The sequence below is a fragment of the Delphinapterus leucas genome, chromosome 18 (genome assembly GCF_059928025.1).
Source record: "Delphinapterus leucas isolate spDelLeu-1000000601 "Yukka" chromosome 18, BTC_Dleu_Yukka2, whole genome shotgun sequence".
NCBI classification, from domain to species: domain Eukaryota; kingdom Metazoa; phylum Chordata; class Mammalia; order Artiodactyla; family Monodontidae; genus Delphinapterus; species Delphinapterus leucas.
Genome location: NC_143146.1, coordinates 570160 through 576697, shown reverse-complemented (window position 1 = coordinate 576697; position 6538 = coordinate 570160).

The window sequence follows — 6538 nt, the reverse complement described above, 5'->3', positions numbered from 1 at the left end:
CTCTGGCTGAAAAGGGCTAGATAGCAAACACTTTAGACTTTATAGCTATACGGTCTCTGTCACAACGATTAAACTCTGCCATCATAGTGAGCCTTAAAATACATTTACAATAGAAAATGAATGGGCAGGGCTGTGTTCCTATAAAACTTAATATATAAAAACAGGCAGCACACCATATCTGGCCTGTGGGCCATAGTTGGTTAGTGTTCAAGATTCATGGTTTAAAACAATGGTTGTTATACTTTTTGGTCTCAGGAATACTTTACGTTCTTAAGAATTATTAACAACCCCAAAGGACTTTTGTTTATTAGCTAGATTATATCTATTGATGTTTAATGTATTCAAAATTAAAGCAAAAATGTTTAAGCACAAGAATACATAAACACATGTTCTTTTTATAGCTGTCAGAGTAATAACATCAACACACATCATTCTAGTCTCTGGAAAACTCCACTATACACCCGTGAGAAGATCACAGTAAAAAGGCGAGTAATGTCTTTTAGTCTCTTAATGAGTAATTATACCCAAGGGAGGGACCAAGATGGTGACATCGGAGGCTCCTGAACGTCCCTCCTCCCATAGACACACCAAATGTACAGCTACACACACAGAAGTTCCCTCAGAGAAACATCCAGAAACCAGCCAAGCGACTCCTACACACCAGACAAATGAGTCAATACCCACATCAAAACAGGTGGGAAAGTCGGAGACAACCTCTCACCGTAAGCCCAAACCCCAGCACAGCACCATACAATCGCAAGGGAACCTCCAGTTCCCAGCTTTTTCCTGAAGAAAAGCTAGGGCTGCCACATCTAGCACCCCAACTTTTAAGGCTCCCCATCTGAGGGATGGACCTTTAAATCACCTGGTTCTGAAAGCCAATGGGGCTTCTGTCCATGAGACCCACAAGACAGGTGTGCATGAGAGCCCTCTCTGCAGCTATCCCCCCAGGTCTCCGCACAGGAGCAGGCAAAAACACTCATCTACCAGATTCTCCCTGGAAGGGTTTGACTGCATACTCTTCTGGTTGCTACTTGAGAGCCCAGATTCTAATCAGCCTGCACGTGCGTGGAAGTGGACTGAGACATTGATGGGTCTTGGCACACCTTCCACTACTGGAAGCCACTAAGAACTAAGACAGTAGCATGGACAATCATAAAGGTTTGAGAGGCAACCACATACTCAGGCCAAGCTGATTGACAAGGTTTATCTTCTACATGAGACTAGTCTGTCAAGACTGGGAGAGGTGGCTGTTTTATCTAATGCACAGAAACCAACACAGAGACTCAAGGAAAATAAGAAATAGGGGAATATGTTTGAAACAAAAGAACAAGGTAAATATCTCGAAACAGATCTTAATGGAGATATGTGATTTACCCAGTAGAGTTCAAAATAATGGTCACAAAGGTACTCACTGAGGTCAGGAGAGCAATGCAGGAACACTGTATGAATTTCAACAAAGATATAGAAAATATTAAAAAGTACCAAACAGAAATCATAGAGCTGAATCTTACAATAACTAAACTGAAAATTTCAATAGAGGAGTTCAACAGCAGACTAAATCGTGTGGAGGGAAGGATCAGTAAACTCAAAGGTAGGGCAGTAGAATTCATCCAGTCAGAGGGGCAAAAAGAAAAAAAAAACAAAGAGTAAAGATAGCTTAAGGGACTTATAGGATACCACAAGAAGACCAATATGTGCATTATAGGGGGTCCCAGAAGGAGAATAGGGAGGGAAAGGGGTAGAAACGTTATTTAAAAAATAATAATAATGGCTGAAAACTTCCATAACCTGTGGAAAGAAACACCCAGATACAGGAAGCCTAAAGAATACCAAATAAGATGGATTCAAAGTGACCCACACTGAGACATATTATTATATTGTCAAAAGTTAAAGAAGACAGAATCTTAAAAGCAGCAAGAGAAAAGCAACTTGTTATGCACAAGGGAACCATCACAAGACTGTCAGTGGAGTTTTCAGCAGGAATTTTGCAAGTCAGAAGGGTGTGGGATGTTATATTCAACATACTGGAGGGGAGGGTGGGAAAACACCAACCAAGAATACCCGGCAAAGTTGTCCTTCAGAATTGAAGGAGAATAAGGAGTTTTCCAGACAAAGCTGAAGGAATTCATCACTACTAGACTAGCCTTACAAGAAATGTTAATAGGAGTTCTTCAAGCTGAAACAAAAGGCCACTGATTACCAACAGGAAAACATATGAGAGTATACAACTCAGTGGTGCAAAGGTAAATATATAGTTAAATTCAAAATGTTCTAATATTGTCATGGTAGTGGGTAAATCACTTATAACTAGTATAAAGGTTAAAAGGCAAAAGTTTTAAAATAACTATAACTACAATAATTTGGTAATGGCTACAAAATAAAAATAGATGCAAATTGTGACACCAAGAAAAAAATGTGGGATGGGGAAGTAAAAATATAGAGCTTTTGTATGCCTTCGAAGTTAAGTTGTTATCAGCTAAAAGTGAACTGTTTTAATATGTTTTATGTAAGCCTCATGGTAACCGCTAAGCAAAAACCTGATGTAGATACACAAGGCATAAAGAGAAAGGAATCAAAACATACCTTTAAAGAAAATCATCAAGTCAGAAAGCATGAGAGCAAAAGAGGAAGAAAGGAACTTCAAAACAGCCAGAAAACAATTAACAAAATGGCAAATGTAAGTTCATATCAATAATTATTTTAAATGTAAATGAACTAAATTCTCCAATCTAAAGACAGAGTGGTTCTTTTAGTCAATGTAGTATTGGAGGTCCTAGCCACAGCAATCAGACAAGAAAAAGAAATAAAAGGAACCCAAATTGGAAAGGAAGAAGTAAAACTGTCACTGTTTGCAGATGACATGGCACTATATATAGAAAACCCTAAAGACGACACCAGAAAACTACTAGAGTTCATGAATGAATTCAGTAAAGTTGCAGGACACAAGTTAATACACAGAAATCTGTGCATTTCTAAACACTAACAACAAGTTATCAGAAAGAGAAATTAAGGAAACAGTCCCACTTACCATGACATCAAAAAGAATAAAATACCTAGGAATAAACCTATATAAGGAGGTAAAAGACTTGTACTTGGAAAACTATAAGACACATAAAAGAAATTGAAGCTGACACAAACAGATGGAAAGATATACTGTGTTCATGGATTGGAAGAATTAATATTGTTAAAATGATTATACAACCCAAGGCAATCTACAGGTTCAGTACAATCCCTATCAAAATACCAACAGCATTTTTCACAGAACTAAAACAATTTTAAAATTTGTGTGGAAACACCAAAGACCCCAAATAACCAAAAGAATCTTAAGAACAGAGCTGGATGTATCATGCTCCCTGACTTCAGACTATACTACAAAGCTACAGTAATTAAAACAGTATGGTACCAGCACAACAACCAGACACACAGATCCGTGGAACAGAATAGAGAGCCCAGAAATAAACCCATGCACTTATGGACAATTAATCTACGAAAAAGGAGGCAAGATTATACAATGGCAAAAAGACAGTCTCTTCAATAAGTGGTGCTGGCAAAACCAGAAAGATACATGTAAAGCAGTAAAATTAGAACATTCTCTAACACCATATACAAAAATAAACTCAAAATGGATTAAAGACTTAAATGTAAGCCCAGAAACCATAAAACTCCTAGAAGAAAACATAGGCAGAACACTCTTTGACATAAATTGTAGCAATCTTTTTGTGGCTCTGTCTCCTAAAGCAAGGAGCAATAAAAGCAAAAATAAACAAATAGGACCTAATTACACTTAAAAGCTTTTGCACAGCAAAGGAAACCATCAACAAAATGAAAAGACAGTCTACTGAATGGGAGAGAATATTTGCAAATGATATGACCAATGAGGGGTTAATATCCAACATATATAAACATCTCATACAGCTCAACATCAAGAAAACAAACAACCCAATTAAAAAATGGGCAGAAGAACTGAATAGACATCTTTCCAAAGAGGAAATGCAGATGGCCAACAGGAACATGAAAAGATGCTCAACATCGCTAATCATCAGGGAAATGCAAATCAAAACCACAATGAGATACCACCTCACACCTGTCAGAATGGCTATCACCAAAAAGAACACAAATAACAAATGTTGGTGAGGATGTGGAGAAAAGGGAACCCTATTCATACATTGTTGGTGGGAATGTAAATTGGTGCAGGCACTGTGAAAAACAGTATGGAGGTCCTCAAAAAACTAGAAATAGAACTACTGTTTGACCCAGCAATTCTACTCCTGGGTATATATCTGAAAAAAAAGAAAACACTAATTCAAAAAGATGTGTGCACCACAGTGTTCATAGCAGCACTATTTACAATTGCCAAGGTATAGAAGCAACCTGTGTCCATCAACAGAAGAATGGATAAAGAAGAAGGGATATACATATACACACACACATACATACACACAGTGGAATACTGCTGAGCCATAAAAAAGAAAGAAATTTTGCCATTTGCAGCAACACGGATGGACTTCGAGGGCATTATGCTAAGTGGAATAAGTCAGACAGAGAAAGACAAATACTGTATGATATCACTTATGTGTAGAATCTAAAAAAGAAAACTAGTGAATAAAACAAAAAAGAAAGACTGACAGATATAGAGAACAAATTAGTGGTTACCAGTGGGGAGGAGCAGGAAGGAAGGGCAAGATAGGGATAGGGGATTAAGAGGTACAAGCTATTATGTACAAAATATTTACGTACAAGGATGTATTATTGTACAACACAGGGAATATAACCAGTATTTTATAGTAACTATAAATGGAATATATTAACCTTTAAAAATTGTGAATCACTATGTTGCACACCTGTAACTTATGTAATATTGTACATCAACTATACATCAATTTTAAAAAAAAGAAAAAGAAAAAAGGAGTGGCTGAATGGATGGAAAAAAAAAGATCCAACTCTATGCTGCTTCAAAGAGACTCATTTCAGCTTTAAGAGCACACACAGACTGAAAGTGAAGGGATGGAATAAGATATTCCATGCAAATGCAAACCAAAAGAAAGTAGGTTTAGCTATGCTTATATCAGACAAAATAGACTTTAAGTCAAAAATTGTAATGAGACAAAGAAGGTCATTATACAATGATAAAGGGGCTAATTCATCAAGAGGATTTAACAATTATAAATATGCACCCAACATTGGAGCACCTAAGATATATAAAGCAAATATTAACAGATATGATGGGAGAAATAGACAGCAATGAGATAATAGTGGGGACTTCAAGATCCACTTTCAACAATGGATAATCATCCAGACAGAAAATCAATAAGGAAACATTGGACTTAAACTACACATTAGACCATATGGATCTAACAGAACATGTCAACCAACAGCAGAATTCACATTCTCAAGTGCACATGGAACATTCTCCAAAACAGATCAAATATTAGATCACAAGACAAGTCTTAATAAATTTAAGAAGATTGAAATCATATCAAGCATCTCTTCCAACCACAATGGTATGAAACTAGAAACAATTAGAAGAAGAAGATTGGAAAATTCAAAAATGTGTGGAGATTAAACAACATGCTTCTGAAAAACCAATGGGTCAGATAAATCAAAAAATATCTGAGACAAATGAAAATGGGAACATGACACATCAAAACTTATGAGATGCAGCAAAAGCAGTTCTACGAAGGAAGTTTATAGTGATAAATGCCTACATCAAGAAAAAAGAAAGACCTCAAATAAACAACCTAACTTTACACTTCAAGGAACCAGAGAAAGAACAACAAACTAAGCCCAGAGTTAGTAGAAAGAAGGAAATCACAAAGATCAGACCAGAAAAAAAGGAAGTAGAGACTAAAAAAGAAAAATCATTTTTTTAAAGATCAATAAAACTGAGAACTGGGTTTTTGTGGTTTTTTTAATAAAGAAAATTGATAAACTTTTAGCTAGACTAAGGGGGGAAAAACAAGACAAATAAAATTAGAAATGAAAATAGGAGACATTACAACTGATAACATAGATACTGAGGCTCATGAGAAACAACTATGGACAATTATACACTGACAAATTATATAATCTAGAAGAAATGGATAAATTCCTAGAAACTATAACCTGCCAAGATTGAATCATGAAGAAGTAGAAAATCTAAACAATTACTAGTGAGGAGATTGAATCAGTAGTCAAAAACTTCCCAACAAACAAAAGTCCAGGACCAGATGGCTTCACTGGTGAAATCTACTAAACATTTAATGAAGAATTAATACCAGTCCTTCTCAAATTCTTCTAAAAAGTAGAACAGATCAGGATGCTTCCAAACTCATTTTATGAGACCAGCATTACTCTGCTACCAAAGCCAGGCAAAGACACTACAAGAAAAGAAAATCACAAGCCAATATCCCTGATGAACATTGATGCAAAAATCCTCAACAAAATATTAGCAAGCTGACTTGACCAGTACATTAAGAGGATCATACACTATGTCAAGTGTGGTTTATCCAGGGATATCAGGATGGCTCAATATACACAAATCAGTAAATGTGTGATA